General features: G+C 43.1%; 1 long non-coding RNA gene across 1 annotated transcript; it reads right to left on the reverse strand.

Annotated features, from left to right (window-relative positions):
- Window positions 1–4,168: 4,168 nt before the first annotated feature.
- LOC308473740 lies at window positions 4,169–16,512 on the reverse strand. Its single transcript, XR_013984270.1, has 4 exons — window positions 16,378–16,512; window positions 14,320–14,417; window positions 7,583–7,738; window positions 4,169–4,326 (listed from the first exon to the last, which is right to left on the reverse strand). It is a non-coding gene; the product is annotated as an uncharacterized lncRNA (long non-coding RNA).
- Window positions 16,513–17,968: the final 1,456 nt, after the last annotated feature.

The following is a 17,968-nucleotide window of genomic DNA, read 5'->3' on the forward strand; positions in this document are numbered from 1 at the left end:
ACTAGAGTAGAGATTTCTGGGATCACAATAATCCATTTCCCTCTAATATCTGTAACAAAAGGCCCATCACATAACTTCACATCAAACTTCATATCAACCATTTCAACTGGGATACTCTGGGCTAAGCCCAACTCTTTTACATTGGGGTATCTTTCCTTAGGATCAACACACATGTTATGCTACTGATGCAGTTTGCCTTTATGTGCAAGATGTTTTATTCCCATATAGCTAGTGAGACTGGTGTTGGAGGAGACTCTTGAGAGTCCCATGGACAGCAAGAAGATCAAATCTATTCATTCTTAAGGAAATCAGCCCTGAGTGCTCACTGGAAGGACAGATCGTGAAGCTGAGGCTCCAATACTTTGGCCACCTCATGAGAAGAGAAGACTCCCTGGAAAAGACCCTGATGCTGGGAAAGATTGAGGGCACAAGGAGAAGGGGAAGACAGAGGACGAGATGGTTGGACAGTGTTCTCAAAGCTACAAACATGAGTCTGACCAAACTGTGGGAGGTAGTGGAAGACAGAAGTGCCTGGTGTGCTCTGGTCCATGGGGTCACGAAGAGTCGGACATGACTAAACGACTAAACAACAACAAAAAGTGAGACTGGGACCCAGACACTGGCAACAAGTTTTTTTTAATGCTTTATCTCTTTCATAGTCTTAATCCAGATCCAGGGTTGGCAACTGTGGGTGGAGGGGAAATGTTGCATGGTGAAAAGTTTTCTTTCCATTAAAATAATAGGTATGCCCCCCAACCTGATCCAGATTGTGACCACAGGAGTGGGAAGGGTTATAGGCCCAAACAGGGTTCCAATCTGGATTAGTATTCCGCCCACCCCCACCCCCCAAATATTGGCTATTTGTGAAAGAAAAATATTTCACTCAGTGGCAGACCACGTGATTAGTTTGGCCCTTTGCATATCACACTAAAATAAATTTCTGTCCGCATCTCTGGACATGACAGTTTGAAAATCTATTTTACAGCTTTGCCTCCTGAGTAGGAATGGGGAACCCCACTGGCACACATGACGCTGAATGATGTGATAAAAATGACAATACAGTGGTATCTCGGTTTTCGAACGTAATCCATTCGAGTTCCGGAAAATTAAAAAACCGAGACAGTCTGCAAATTTAATAGAGAAAATTGGAAGAAAAAAAACAACACCTCAGTGGAAGCTGTTCAACTTCTGAGGCGTGTTTGAAAACGGAAGCATTTACTTCCGGGTTTTTGGTGTTGGAAAACCGAAATGTTCGACTTCCGAGAGGTTCAAAAACTGAGGTACCACTGTACTTTTCTTTCTTTCTTTCTTTCTTTCTTTCTTTCTTTCTTTCTTTCTTTCTAGAAATGTCCACCTTATAAACTATGTGCCTTTCCCTTTTTTTTGCACTTTTGTAAATTACTCCATAGTGATTTACATCTTTAATAAGAAGGGACTGGCTGTGGAAAAATCCATCATATATCACTGGCATAGGTTTCCGTGTTAGCTGGTGCTTATTCATTTCAGTACTTGCTGAAACTATTTGGTATATAGTCAGATGAATTAGTGACCTCTGGCAATCAGGCGTGTCCCATTCTTTGTGAATTCACCAGTTCTCCATTACATGGATATTTATTTCTTCAGGTTCATCCATGGGGAATGCCTGTAGCTCAGCGGTGGAACATCTACATTGCATGCAGAAGGTCCCAGGTTCAGTCCCTGGTGCTCCAGAAAGGAATAGAGAGAACCCTTTCTGAAAACCTGGAGAACCACTGCAAGTCAGGAAGTACTGGGCTAGAGGGATCAATGGTCCAACTTGGCAAAGGGCAGCTTCCTAGGTTCCTGTTTATTTAGGTTCATAGCTTGCCCTGTCCCATTGGCTTGAGGTGAGTACAGTGGTACCTTGGGTTAAGAACTTAATTCGTTCTGGAGGTCTGTTCTTAACCTGAAACTGTTCTTAACCTGAGGTAACACTTTAGCTAATGGGGCCTCCTGCTGCCGCATGGTTTCTGTTCTCATCCCGAAACAAAGTTCTTAACCTGAGGTACTATTTATGGGTTAGTGGAGTCTGTAACATGAAGCATCTGTAACCTGAAGCGTCTGTAACCCAAGGTACCACTGTAATGTCAGGAACATGCCACTCCAGGGCACAGCAGAAGGGTCAGCCTCAGAAACTGAGCAAGGAGATGACTCTTTAGCCGAGAGCTGTCTGTCTTAGAGAAGACAGCTCGGGGCCCCTCCTTCCCTGTTAGCTCTCAGGGTGAAGGAGAGTTGGAAGACAGCCAGAGCGAAGCCAGCCTGCCAACAGGTAAGCGAGTGACAGAGACAGTGTCCACTGAGAATGGGGAGGGGGAAGGCCAGACTTTCAGTACTAGGAGATTGGAGAGGCTCAGAGAGTTGCGGAAGGGGGGAAGGAGAAAGGCACGGTTCTGGCGTCCTTCCTGTTGGGGGAAGGATTCTGAGTCAGACTGAGCCGAGAGATGGTGGGAAGCTTTGCTGTGGATGTATTTTTTTCTTTGTAAATAAACTTACATAAAGCTGACAGAGACTCATTACTGGTTTCATGTCAGAGATCATTAGAAGTAATTAAAGCACAAACAGCTCAGGACCGCAATACCTGAAGGACCGCCTCTCTCCATATGAACTGACCTGGACCCTGCAATCATCATTGGAGGCCCATCTTTGTGTGCCTCTTCCACGAAAGGTCCAGAGGGGTGGCAACGTGAGAACGGGCCTTCTCTATAGTGGCTCCCTGTTGGTGGAACACTCTCCCCAGAGAGGTTCTCATGGTGCTTTCACTATATATGTTTAGGTGCCAGGCAAAAATGTTCCTCTTTAACCAGGCCTTGGGCTGATTTAATATTCTACCTTCTTGACCATTGGACCCAATATTGGTCTCATCCGCTCAATCCACAGCAGCCTGTCTTCGCATGCAGGGCGAAGCAACTAACTCACCCATTTTGAGACCCATTGGCTACCCTCACCTGGTTTAGCTGGCCAATTGAATTCATTTCCTGGGGTGGGGCAGTTATCACATGCTGTCAGCTTCTAGGAGTCACTGATGAGAGCTGAGTGCAAGATGGGGACCAAAGCTGGACAGACTGCCCCAGAAGGAGCACAATGTGTCTCCACCTAAGACCCCATGCACCACTGCTGGAGTGTAGATACTGTACAATTGTACTGTACAATTTTAAGGTCATGGTGAGTGGGATACGCCAAATTTTGTATCCCACTCACCAATGGCATGTGGTACCCAGAAGGCTCCTCATGAAGGAACGCATCCCACGGGCTGTAAGATTCCCTCCTTCTGCTGCAAATGGAATATAGCCCATCTTGACTCTTCTATTGGAATGCTTAAGTTACTGTGAAAACTCCAGCATAAGTCCTTTGGGGAGTGTGGCTGAATTCTCTTCTGAACCCTTTTTCTTTTTTTGTGGGGGAGCTATATCCCCATACCCACCCTATTGCCCCACCTCGGTCAAACTCGCCCTGAGCAAAATCGACATTCCTCTACTTGGCAAAATCTCCAGGACGTTCCCTCCTGCTTGCTTTCCTGAATGTTACATTCCCGAATTGCCAATCACTTAAATCATATGGATCTCGGCATATTAGCTTTGGCAAAAAAAGACCCCTGACATGCTGAAGAATAAGAATTCACACCTTCCCTGCATGGCTTCCCCCCTCTTTCCTTCCTTTCTTTTTCTACGTGGAAGGTTCTCACTTTGCTGGTAGTTTCAGAATAATTGCTTTTTCGCAAAGGGGGAAAGTTTCGAGTTGCTGATTGGCAACATAACTGATGCATCATTGTCAAGCTGGGGAGCAAGTTATGAAATTTTACTTGTGTTGACGTGTTGTCTAAAAGTGATATAGAGGGGAATATTTCCGAGCCAATGTAGTGAAGGTGTAAGTTTAAACTGAAGATTGCAGCATTATTATTACTAATTTTTGTTCATAGAATAAGTTATACTATTGGAAAACACTGCCTGCCCACCCACTCTGTCTCATCAAAGACCTCATCCAGTAAAAACAGGCATTCATCAGTATACACCAAGGAAAAGAGGCAAAGTATTTTTAATGACATTTTTTTGCAGGTGTAGGAAATCATACCTCCTCATTTTATATGCAATTTCTCGTTTTGACAAGAACTAAATGTTCCTCTCATCGGCAATGTAGAGGATCCCATGTCCCCCTCTTAGGTTAATTGTTTTCTACGGCAGCAGCCTATAACTTTGTCAACTTTTCTGCTGCTAATCCCCCTTTCCATCATAGGAGAGTGCATTCCACCTTCTGTGTGGCCTGTCCTGTTTTCAGATTTGCTTTCAGATGGCCTCCTTCCTAACCAGAAGCCTGTTCAAGCAAGAGGCAAGGGAGAAAATTACTGCATTCTATTGCATGCATACCCTAGTTTGCTTTGTGCTGGAGTGATGTTTTCTATCATTAAGCTTTATTTACACCACATATATGGGAAGGACAATACCTAAGCATACTCTCCAACATTTCTCTGATGAAAATAAAGGTAAAGGTAATGGTACCCCTGCCCATACGGGCCAGTCGTGTCCGACTCTAGGGTTGCGCGCTCATCTCGCTCAACAGGCCGGGAGCCGGCCCCGTCTGAAGACACTTCCGTGGCCAGCATGACGAAGCTGTAGCTGGCGAGCCAGCACCAGCGCCGCACACAGAAACGCCATTTACCTTCCCGCTATAAAGCGGTACCTATTTATCTACTTGCACTTAGGGGTGCTTTCGAACTGCTAGGTGGGCAGGAGCTGGGACTGAACGACGGGAGCTCACCCTGCCGCGGGGATTCGAACCGCCGACCTTGCGATCAGCAAGTCCTAGGCACTGAGGTTTTACCCACAGCACCACCCACATCCCATTGATGAAAATAGGGACGTCCTATTCAATCACAATTAGAATCATAATCATAACCATAATATTTATATAGCAACAACAACACAATAATTTTCCCAGCCACACTGGACAGCTCCCAACAGAATATTAAAAACATGATAAAACATCAAATATTAAAATCTTCCCTAAACAGGGCTGCCTTCAGATGTCTTCTAAAAGTCAGATAGTTGTTTATTTCCTTGACATCTGGTGGGAGGGCGTTCCACAGGGCGGGTGCCACTACCAAGAAGGCCCTCTGCCTGGTTCCCTGTAACCTCGCTTCTCGCAGGGAGGGAACTGCCAGAAGGCCCTTGAAGCTGAACAATGGGGGTGGAAATGCTTCTTCATGTATACTGGCCTGAGGCCATTTAGCATTTTAAAGGTCAGCACCAACACTTTGAATTGTGCTTGGAAACTTACTGGGAGCCAGTGTAGGTCTTCATGGTCTTCGTGGCCACTGCCAGTCACCAGTCTAGCTGCTGCATTCTGGATTAGTTGTAGTTTCCGAGACACCTTCAAAGGCATCTGACTGGATTGCCTCAGCCACTCTAGTCATATATATAAAAACATAACAAAACATTAAACATTAAAAAAAACCCCTTCCCTATGCTTTAAGATGTCTTCGAAAATTTGTGTAGTAACTTATCTCCTTGACTCGAGGGTCGCATAACTCCATACCCTCCAACATTTTTCTGATGAAAATAGGGACATCCTAAGGAAAATGGGACATTGTGGGATCAAATCAGAAACTGGGGCAGTTTCTGTAAATATGGGACCGTCCCTCATAAAGTGGAGTGGCTGAGCTGAGTGATAAGAGTATCTGCTTCACATACAGGAAATCTCAGGTTCAATTGCCAGCATCTTCGGGAACGGATAGGAGAGAGCCTTGACTGAAACTATGGAAACTCATTGCCAGTCAGTGTTGACAATACTGGGCTACATGGACCAATGGTCTGACTCAGGTTTCTATGTTCCTGGCACTGTGGGTTAAACCACAGAGCCTAGGACTTGCCAATCAGAAGGTTGGCAGTTCGAATCCCCGCGACGGGGTGAGCTCCTGTTGCTCGGTCCCTGCTCCTGCCAACCTAGCAGTTCGAAAGCACGTCAAAATGCAAGTAGATAAATAGGTACCACTCTGGCGGGAAGGTAAACGGCGTTTCCGTGTGCTGCTCTGGTTCATCAGAAGCGGCTTAGTCATGCTGGCCACATGACCCAGAAGCTGTACGCCGGCTCCCTCGGCCAATAGAGTGAGATGAGCACTGCAACCCCAGAGTCGGCCACGACTGGACCTATTGGTCAGGGGTCCCTTTACAATTTAAATGCGTGTACAATTTAAATGCAATTTTTGGACAGTATTTTTTGTTTTTTAAAAAACTTCATGAGCACATGCAAAACTTACTTGGATTAGAAAGAGGTTGATCTGCCTATTCTTGGCCAAATGTCTTACAGAAAAATATCTACATATACATACCTCATTTCCCCAATCTTAAACTCATTTCCTTGCATTCCTACATCAGTTTTAAGTTTTTAAAATACAAAAAAAAATCCTCATTAAAATCCAACATCACTTTAGTGTGACATACTTCTAATATGTGCATGTTTGTGTGCATTTTTGCCTAATATACCCACATTCACAAGCCACCATTCCCAATTTAGTGAAAGTCCAATTCTATCACTTTAACCAGCTTTAATTTTAATTGTATTGTATTCCTTATTCACAGCTTAGAGACGATTCTAATTAAGCAGTATCTCAATTGCCCAAATAAATAAATGATACATTTTGTTGCTTTTATTATCTTATGTATTTTTACACACAATTTACCCTAGTGTGTGCATTTCTGTATGTGCTACTCGGCTAGAGAACTGCATTGCAAAATTCGGGGAACTGAAAATTTCAAAGGATGCCTGTTTTTCAGTTCATGTATTTTTATTTTTATTTTGAAAGTGTGAATTAGGTAGATTCATGTTTAAATGTGCACTGAGTTGAATTTCTTACAATATACTGCAGTATTATGTTCTTTACTACATATACATTGGGGACGCGGGTGGCGCTGTGGTCTAAACCACTGAGCCTCTTGGGCTTGCCGATCAAGAGGTTGGAGGTTTGAATCCCCATGATGGGGTGAGCTCCCATTGCTCGATCCCAGTTCCTGTCAACTTAGCAGTTCGAAAGCATGCCAAAAAGTGCAAGTAGATTAATAGGTACCGTTCTGATGGGAAGGTAAACAGTGTTTCCATGCGCTGCTCTGATTTCAGTGTTCCGTTGTGCCAGAAGCAGCTTAGTCATGCTGGCCACATGACCCAGAAAAACTGCATACAAATGTCAGCTACCTTGGCCAGTAAAGTGAGATGAGCGCCACAACCCGGAGTCGTTCGCGACTGGACTTAACTGTCAGGGCTCCCTTTACCTTTACCTATACATTATAAACAATTCCTCTAAATAATTTACAATCTAGGCAACCCGTGTAGAGTTTGATCCGAGGCAGCTTTGCACTGTAAATGTAGGTTGAATTGAGAACCAGGATGTGTGATGGTGCAGCCATCACTGCTTCTTCACCCCTAAAAAAATATTTCTGGCAATGGAATATGGTCGTTTTGTTTTTTTGGCTATTTTTAAAGGAAACCTCGGGGTTTAAAAAGCAAAGGCTTAATAAGTCTTCAAGTTTTAGCACTATATAAAAGGAAAGGTTTTACATCTCTATTAAACACTCACAGTTTAGTTTGGAGGGGGAAAGTCTGTTCCTCCAGGCTGACTTTTCACTCGCAAAGGTGTGGCTGGCTTTTGGTCTCCTGGTTTTAATCTCTTCATCCGTTCCACCTGTTTTGTTTGCAGTGCCACCAAGATACACAAAATGTTGGACCTTTCCGACTTCAATTACAAGAAAGAAAAGAAAAGAAAGAAAGAGCAGTTGCTGGCGCTTCTTGAGATTTGATCTTTCTTATGCCTGCAGAGTTTATTTTTTTTCTTCCTCCCAGTGTTGATTCTCAACTTTATTAACTGTGTACCTCCAAGATCATTTGTTTTGGCTTGCGCATCTCTGCGGAAATGGGACAGCAAACTTATGTCATCTGTAAGCTCAATGTCTCCTCATTAAAGAGGAGATTCCTGTGGGGTCCCACCCCACCCATCTCGCAGTGTTATACAAGTTGCTATCGTAAACCCAGACCATTTCCCCTAGATTTGAAGCTGTAGAGCTTAGTAGTGAATCCCAGTAGAGAAGCCAAGGTTTATCGGAAAATGATGTTATCCTGGAACAAATAGATTTAGAGGTCACTTCCGAGTTCCAAAATAAAAGCTGTTACCTTGATGACAGTCTTCCCTCCCTTGATTCAAATGTGCTGAGGGTTCCAGTCCAATTCCTATTGGACAGGTGTCCAGCACACGAAGGTCACCAGCTGGAAATGACTACACTTTCCCTATAAAAGTAGGTGGTTATTGCTAGCACAGCATAAAAAAGGCTGCTATAAAGTCCTCCTAGTTACCACAGCAGCTGTTATACAAACTCTGAATTCTGTTTGTTAAAAGAAAATTGTGCCCAGATGCTTGTGGTAAAAGTTTATGGCCTGTATTCTGCCTCCTACATCCAACTCCCATAGATTTCAATAGAAATGATGTAGATCCTTTTAAAATCCATTTTCTCAGCCCCTGGAGTGAAACAGGGAAGGCACAACAATATATTCTGAGGAGCCACAAGGTGATAATGGGTATCTGCAATGTGCCAAATCCAAAACAAGATGCTCTGGTGCATTTATTGGGCCATTAAGGGTTACAGTCCTAACAGTAAACTTTTAGGTTATATGGATTTCGGTACTCGGAACAGAAATAAACATGAATGTTACAGGCTTGTAACAAGAGTTTCTTCAAGGTTTTCGTTTACTGTAAGAGTTCAATGGCAGTGTCGCGGAAGAAAAAGAAGAACTAGAAAGACTCCCCTCTGTGCTGCAAATTCTAGGATTATTCATCTTTTTCTTAGAGGCGTTCACACATTACGTTCAGTTGAGCTGTATGCTTGTGCGGTTATTCACGTGTAATGTTCAATGAGTGTACAATCTGTATAGTATGTACACAGATAGTTGAACTGTACGCTTGTGTAATGTACAATGAGTGTACAGACCACGTACCTGTGTACACAAAAGCTGAGCTGTACAAATTGGCAAGTGCATGCTCTGTTACACAAGCACTTGTGGAGGTAGCTTGTGCCTGTGTTCAGTGTTATTCACGAGCAAATGTTTTGTTAATTCCCGTTTTCGCAACCCTGGAAATGCTTGTCAAAAAGTGCACCTTCTTGAGTCATCCGATATGTTTTGAGTGAAAGAAAGAGCAAGAGAAGGTCTTCTGGTCAACAGGGCATTGGTGTGAAGACCCTGACTCATATGTTCTTTGAAGAACATGGTGGAATGGTGTGGTGGCAGCAGCCTGGTCATCCCCTGTACAATAATTACCTCTAAAAGTATATGATCTGGGACTTGCTTGCCATAAAAATAAAAATAGAACTCTGTCTGCAATCCTGTGCATACTCAGCTGGGAGTAAGTCCTATTGAACTCAGTCCTACACATACTTGTGATGGAAGGAGCCCAATTAGTAGCCATGTTTCAGACAGAATTGCACAGTTAGTTAGCCACTTTTCTGTTAGAAAATTAGAATTAATTTGACCCTCCCTGTCATTGACTCTGGCTTCATCTACTGTTGGCCTCCCACCCTTCTGCCCCATCAGTACCAGCAGTCACCAGCCTCAACAGGGATGCGGGTGGCACTGTGGTCTAAACCACTGAGCTTCTTGGGCTTGCCAATCAGAAGGTCAGCAGTTCGAATCCCCGTGACGGGGTGAGCTCCCGTTGCTGTCCTAGCTGCCAACCTAGAAATTCGAAAGCACGCCAGTGCAAGTAGATAAATAGGTACCTATGCAATGGGAAGGTAAATGGCATTTCTGTGTGCTCTGGTTTCCGTCACGGTGTTCCGTTGTGCCAGAAGCGGTTTAGTCATGCTGGCCACATGACCCGGAAAGCTGTCTGTGGACAAACGCCTGCTCCCTCGGCCTGAAAGCAAGATGAGTGCTGCAACCCCATAGTTGCCTTTCACTGGACTAAACCATCCAGGGGTCCTTTACCTTTTACTCGTTGGAACCTATACAGTGGTATCTCAGGTTAAGAACTTAATTCGTTCTGGAGGTCTGTTCTTAACATGAAACTGTTCTTAACCTGAAGCATCACTTTAGCTAATTGGGCCTTCTGCCGCTGTGCCACCGGAGCACAATTTCTGTTCTCATCCTGAAGCAAAGTTCTTAACTCGAGGTAATATTTCTGGGTTAGCGGAGTCTGTAACCTGAAGTGTATGTAACCCGAGGTACCACTGTACTGGGATTCCGTCATTGGCAATTAATGCCACTGTCTCAAAATCACTCAATACTCCCAGCTGCCAACACTTCTATCCTATCTGAACTGAGTGTAACTATTATCACAGAGGTCCGCAAATGGTCCTTTCGTGACCCCACACCCTGTGATCTCTTGAAGCTTTTCAGTGAATCCATTTGGATCCCTCTCATTCTGATCCAAGGCTGCTCTCTCGGTGACTTTGGACCATTTGGCTTCCTCTGCAAAACCAGTTTGTGCTGCAGTTGAACCCAGCTGTTCAATAAGCCTCTCTGTCCCTTTCCCCATTTTTGTGTTGTGTGTAAATCTGTGGCCAATGTAAGCTGCTCTAGGAGTCTTTCGGCTGAAGTGCAGGTTACAAAATGCTACGACTAAATCGGTATCCTATGACTGATCAAAAGTTCCACTCCTATTAAAGGGATTGCTGAGCAGCCTTTACGTGTTGGCTGCATCCCACCAGCTACTTAATGGAAAGTTCTTGTGCTTTAAACAACTTAGGGCTGTGGCTATCAGGGGCTGTAAGATATCTTAAGTGGCTTAGGGCACCTGTGGATTGTCTTGTTGTAAATCACTTATTATTGTATTGCGGCAAAAATGTATTATGAGTTTGCCTGCCTCCATCCAACTAACTATATATGAGATCTCGGGGGGGGGGGGGAAATGTTGTTAAGATTCCAGTACTTCTCCCTGCAAGATCTAGCAGCTTGATTTATATTATTATTATGATTAATTCTTGCTGTGTTAGCTTCTCCCAGTTAGTTTCTCCAAGGAAAGAACGAACAGCAATTCTGAATAATGGATATTTGTGTAACAGTTCGAAAAGCTGCTTTACATTTGACTTCCATCCAACACATTTCTTGGGATCTTATTTCTCCCATCCCCCCTCCCTATTCCATCCCAAAGATCAATGTTTTCCAAGCTATCAAAATCAATTCCAGCTGAAAAGTTGCTAGGTCTCATGTTGTTAGTATTATGAATCAGTGGACCTTCTGTCTCTATTGTCATTGAAGGGGGAAAAAGATGGATTTTCTCCAGAACGGAGACCGCAAACCAGAAGCGAGTATGTATGAATCACTGTGGTTTACACTCACTTAGGAATTAAATTATTTCTAGTTCTTTCAGTGTTAGCAAATCAGCAGCTTGCTTCTCAGCCTTCCATCCACTAGTAACTGCTTGATTGGAACCAGCTAAGCCTAGTACAAAACCCCACTGGGAGAGTCCTGTGTTGCAGATAAACAACTTTACAGCAATTTTCCCTCTGACCTTTCTGTATGTTTCACCACAGTTTCAGACTGGGGTAATATCCCTTGGAAGATAAGTACTTCCTTCTCTCTCTCTCTCTCTCTCTCTCTCTCTCTCTCTCTCTCTCGGGGTTAGCTGTTTGGATATACTGTACACTTCAGAACTGAGAGTTAGCGAGGAATATTTAAGAAAGTACACAGCTTCTTTTTGAGTCTCACTGAAAATATTATGGTTGAATGGGGAAGAGTATTCAGGATTGTACCATAAACAATGACTGGGTCAAGGTGATCTTCATGTCTGAGTAGGCACTTGAACCCTGGTCTCTCCCAAGTCCCGGTCTGATGCTCTGGCCACTACAATACAATGACTTAAAAAATAAATATCTAGCTGGCTAGATTGGCTATAGATTAAATAAATAAATAAATTTAATTTTCAGTTTTTGAAATTTACAAACAGTTGTCAAACTACCAAAACAAAAAGAGAATTCCATAATTTCCCATGGACTTCCTTCGTCCTCTTTGTGGGTCCTTATGTTAACTTTTTTCCTCCTGCATCTTCTCTATTAATCTAGTTCCATTAGATCTCCATTACAACCATAGTCCAACACTCAACTACAAGTATCATTCCATGATTTTTAAGATAAACTATATATTTCCCCCCATTCCTTATTAAAATTTTGGTCTTCCTGATTCCTAATTCTTCCAGTCATTTTTGCCATTTCAGCATAGTTTATCAATTGAATCTGTCATTCTTCTCTGGTAGGGACTGTGTCTTCTTTCCATCTCTGGTCTAGTAACATCCGGGCAACAGTGGTCACATACATAAATAGTCTCTACTGGTCCCTTGGTATTTCAGCACTTAGAAGTCCTATGAGAAAAGCTTCAGGGTTTTTTTGGTTTTTTTAAAAAGAAAATGCTATTTTAAACATTTTTTCAGTTTATTATATATCATTTCCCAAAATTCTTTTACTACTTTACAGGTCTGCCACAAGTTAGATTAGCCTCAACCAGAGCCAGGGCCTTCTCAACACTGGTGGAATGTTCTGCCTCATGAGACCAGGGCCCTGCGGGAACTGATTTCTTTTCGCAGGGCCTGTAAGACAGAGTTGTTCTGCCTGGCCTTTGGTTTAGAATCAGTTTGATTCCCTCCCCCTCTTTCTTTTTCCTTTCTCCTCCTATGAAGAGACTGCATCCTAATGTTTTAATGTATCTTAATCTTTTAAATTGTATTTTAATGAACTTGTTTTTATTGTTGGTTGTTAGCCACCCTGAGCTCGGTCTTGACTGGGGAGGTCGGGGTAAAAATAAATTATTATTATTATTATTATTATTATTATTATTATTATTATTATTATGTGATAAAAGGTGTCTTCTTTTTCCTTACATTTCCAGCATGCATTTGACCTTGCTTTATACATTTTAGCTAATTTTCTAGGGGTTAGGTTCCAGCGATACATCATTTTCAAACAATTATCTTTCAGAGTATAACATGCTGCAAACTTTAAATCCAAGTTCCGAAACCTCTCCCATGCTGCAAGTTGTATATTATGTCCAAAGTCCCTCGCCCAGTGTATCATAACTGATTTGAACTGTTCGTCTTTCGTATGCCATTCTAATATTAGTTTATGCATTTTAGAAAGCAATTTAGTCTTTTTTCCTAACAGCTCTTTTTCAAATTTAGAGGTTTTATTAGAAAAGCCTTTGGCTGTGGATTAATAAGGGCAATGGGGTAATGGGAAGCTTCCATTTCCCCCAGTTGCTCTCTTAAAGCTGTCAAATTTTGGCAGTTTTGGCAACAACCTTATTCAGTAGGACAAAAAGGTAAAGGACCCCTGGACAGTTAAGTCCAGTCAAAGGTGACTATGGGGTGCAGCACTCATCTCGCTTTCAGGCCAAGGGAGCCGGCATTTGTCCACAGACAGCTTTCCGGGTCATGTGGCCAGCATGACTAAACCACTTCTGGTGCAACGGGACACCGTGATGGAAACCAGAGCGCATGGAAATGCTGTTTACCTTCCCACTGCAGTGGTACCTATTTATCTACTTGCATGGGTGTGCTTTCGTACTGCTAGGTTGGCAGGAGCTGGGACAGAGCAATGGGACCTCACCCTGTCACAGGGATTCAAACTGCTGACCTTCTGATCAGCAAGCCCAAGAGGTTCAATGGTTTAGACCACAGTGCCACCCACGAGTAGGACAAGATGTGGTGGCGACCAGGGGTTTCATGCAACTATAGAAAGTTCATGGCTATCTAGACATGTTTTTTCCACTATTAAATTGGAAGTTGGCAAACAGGTCACTCATGCCTAATAGTTATTAAATCCTATTATACCCTGAATACAGGCAAGGGTGAACCTACTGTGTGAATGGGGTGGGGGATGGGAGTGGATGTGGATGTGGGACCCAGAAGAAGAAGAAGAAGAAGAAGAGGAGGAGGAGGAGGAGGAGGAGGAGGAGTTGGAGTTTGGATTTGATATCCTGCTTTATCACTACCCGAAGGAGTCTCAAAGCGGCTAACATTCTCCTTTCTCTTCCTCCCCCACAACAAACACTCTGTGAGGTGAGTGAGGCTGAGAGACTTCAAAGAAGTGTGACTGGCCCAAGGTCACCCAGCAGCTGCATGTGGAGGAGTGGAGACGCGAACCCAGTTCACCAGATTACGAGTCTACTGCTCTTAACCACACTGGCTCACCAAGAGCTGTCACACATGGATCCGCCTTTGGGTATGGGTGGATCCTTGAATATTATACTCAGTCATTTGTGGGAGGGAGGGGAGAGAGCAGTTTTGGAATTGGTTCTGTATATTGTGTAAAATTGGATGTGTTGATTTATACTCACTTTTCAGTATAACCTGGAGTGCTGAGGAGTTCAAGCAGTTGTTGTAAGGAAGTCGAAGATCTTGTCATCTCATTCAGCAAAGTTATTAACTTACTGCCCTTTGGGAGGGAAAGAGGTGGGGGTTACGAACACTAAAGCAGGCCTATTTTTAGAGAGAGATCCCTCCTGACTTCAATAAATCATACTCTAGTTTAATTACAAGTCCATTACCAGGAGGCCACAGCGCTGTGGAAGTTAATTGTTCAGTAATAAATAAAGAGAGCTTGCGTTCCTCTTGCCCCTACTTTTGACAGTGTCTGAAGAAAAACAAAATGGTTCTTTGGGACACTTTCTCTGTTGTCCGTTTTCGGTTTTTAGCCTGCTTTGTTTTAGACCTGGAAGGGGTGGGGTGGGGGTGGGGGGTGTAGGAGAAGAGAAATGGTTAACTCATCAGGCTTCCTCTCAGGTGAACATCACAGTTGGTGGTGGGATGAATGGACCAGCCGGGCTCCATCTGATGGCGAAGGCAAACAGCTGCAAAATGTACAACCCTGCAAAACAGTGGATGGGTAGCTAATGGCTCCTTCTTGTGAAGTTACGGTGCGATGACACGTCAACCTTGACGTTGCTTGTGCTTTCCTGTCCATCTGGAGTTCCTGATATACTGGGATGGTGGGGAGAGGAGAAGATTGGTGTAGTGTCATAATCAAAATGCTTCTTTATTTTTAGATCAGTGTTTCCCAATCCGGGGGCCAAATGGCACCCGGGGGCCCTGGGATATTCCAAGGGGGGCACAGGTGAAAAATTACGTAAATGGGGGGGGGGGGCACAGCCATTTTATGATTGGGGTCATATCAACTGGATTTTGCTTCCAAAATCTCTGTTTAGAACTATAGTGAAGAACTGGTATCCTTTTAGCACTGCCTAAGAATACACCTCCTTTCCCAGGATTTTGGGAGAAATGGGCTTGGTAAGACCATCTGTAATCGATTAGGTCCATCTGTTTTACTGGTATGGTGTGATTTCTAATTATAATTTTAATGATATATTGAATTGTATTGCTTTATTGTATATGTTGTAAACCACCCACGGGTCTTAACTAATAAAGAGTGGCTTAGAGATAGTGTTAATAATAGTAATAATAATAATGCCATTAATAATAAAAAAAGTTGACTGGGTATATATCACGTTTTCATTAGTAGTGTTGCCAAGAGGTCATATGTGGGCATAAACCTGGTGTAGTGAGACATGATTCATCCTACGACCTCTAGACTAATCAATTGGAGGGAGGTTTCTAATATCTGACATGATCATGTCTCCCACTGCTCACATATTTATGAATTCATCCTAGGTGGGAAGATATTTTGTTCTCTGCTAAATCTGACAGGGAATTGCCAGGTATACTTACTCTAAAACTAAGGCATCATCTAAAAATCTCTCCCCATCTCACACTTTTCCATGTGAGTCATTGAGTGAGGCAGATAGTTAAGTTGGAATTAGAGTGGTGCTTCATTTCTGAAAGTACACTTTCTAGACTTGTGGTGATGATGATGATAATGATAATGATGATGACAACAACAACAACAACAACAACAACACCACAACAAAACAGCAAACCTTAAAAACTTCCATAAACAGGGCTGCCTTCAGATGTCTTATAAAAGTCAAATAGTTGTTTATTTTCTGGACATCTGATGGGAGGGCATTCCACAGGGTGGGTGCCACTACCGAGAAGGCCCTCTGCCTGGTTCCCTGTAACCTTGCTTCTCACAGTGAGGGAACCGCCAGAAGGCTCTCAGAGCTGGACCTCAGTGTCCGGGCAGAATGATGGGGGTGGAGATGCTCCTTCAGGTATACTGGGCTGAGGCCGTTTAGGGCTTTAAAGGTCAGCACCAACACTTTGAATTGTGCTCGGAAACGTACTGGACTTGTACAAGCAAGATGGAATTTGCTTCCACACAGTCTGGAGTATGAGATCCTAACAGGTTTCGACAAGGCAAAGATAAACAGAATTGTACATTTCCCAAAAGCCTGAGCTTCAAAACCTGTACCTCAAATATACTGAGTAACATTATTTACCAGCATAAGCCCTCTGGTCAATAAGGGTTGGGTCACAGCTGCAAAGTATCAAGCAGTATGCTGAATATTCATATAAACCCTCTCCAGCCTTTCAAGCCCCATACAATGAGGGGGAGAGCAGGGATGAGACTCCTGTCTCTCCTGCCAAGTTCCTGTTGCCAGCTTCATTGCTTTCCACATGTTGGGAATAGAACTTCTGTAGCAGAGATTCTTTTGAACTTCTGTCGGCTTCTCATTCAGTCTAGAACCCAGGAAGATCATGAATCTAAATCTCGCAGGGAGCCTAGATGAGTACATTGGGGTCCCCTGTGGAAGCAGTTCCCTTCTCAACACATGGAAGATGATGGTGACCATGTGTCCAAGAGGAGAACATCCGAAGATGGCTATATTTGAATGATAATCAGGCAGAAAGTGGAGAAGACATATCCAAAAAAGGTCACAAACCAGTTGCCTAGGTCAATGTTATCATTTCTGAATGGTTTGCTGTGGGGGAAATTAGCAGTGCTGCATGGTAGAACCCAGAATCAGTGCACTGTATATCTTAATGGTGGTCATTCGGTGGTTGATTGCGTTCTCCATTGTGAAGTCTTTGATTTTAATCGGATCATTGTGTGCACATATGGATATTCCTGGTGGCCTAACCAATGAATGTAATTAAAAGAAATGATGGGCTTTCACTTTAAGCAAACATCTGGTTTTACTTGAAACAAGATGACTTAGCTGTTTCAGAAACATACTTGTAACCCCGGATTCACATTTTCATCTTAAAATATATATTTTCTCTGTTCGAGCAGCATGCTAATGTAAACACTATATATAACTGACAACCCAAATTTTTAGAAATATTTGGTGCTCTGGGCATTAGTGAGACCACAAGAATTATTACATTTTTGATTTGATCTCTGTAAATCAGTTTCAACAGTCACTCTGATTTAAACAATTATTCTGATTTATATTCCGAGAGCTATAATTTGTAGAGAATGTAACCATGCGAGAATATATATATATATATATATATATATATATATATATAGTCTTGGCAACTTGGGTTTGTTGTGATGTCATTGCTTTAGAGTTGATGGAAATACTGAGGGAATAGAAGGAAAATAAGCCCCTCTCTTTGAAGTGTGTTTTGCAAAATTTCCTTCTATATCCCCATAAAGTATACGCTAGCTCATACATTCTGCTGGGTCTCTGATGTCTGAAATAGCATATGGCAGAAGAACCTCTCCCATCCTTCACACAGATAGCCTACGGCAGCCCACCACATTCTGGTTTCCTCCAAATGCTGGGGACCTGCTACTCCCAACAGCTTCAGCAAGCATGACCAATGGCCAGGGTAGTGGGACTTGGTATCCAAAACATATGGAGGGCACCTGCTTGGGGAAAAGCTGGGCTGCAGTGTGAACTGGTCCTTCTCTGTGAGTTCTTGACACATGTTTTGCAGGAGATACTCAGGTTCAATCCTTGCCGTGAGGGTCCTAGTTCAATCCCAGGCTCCCATCTAAAATCATTGTTTACTAAGGACTGGAAACCTCTCATAGACTTTTGGTATGAAAAAGGAAATGAAACAGTGATATATGGATTTGGG

The sequence above is a fragment of the Podarcis pityusensis genome (assembly GCF_964106645.2).
Source record: "Podarcis pityusensis genome assembly, chromosome: 3".
Taxonomy (NCBI): Eukaryota; Metazoa; Chordata; class Lepidosauria; order Squamata; family Lacertidae; genus Podarcis; species Podarcis pityusensis.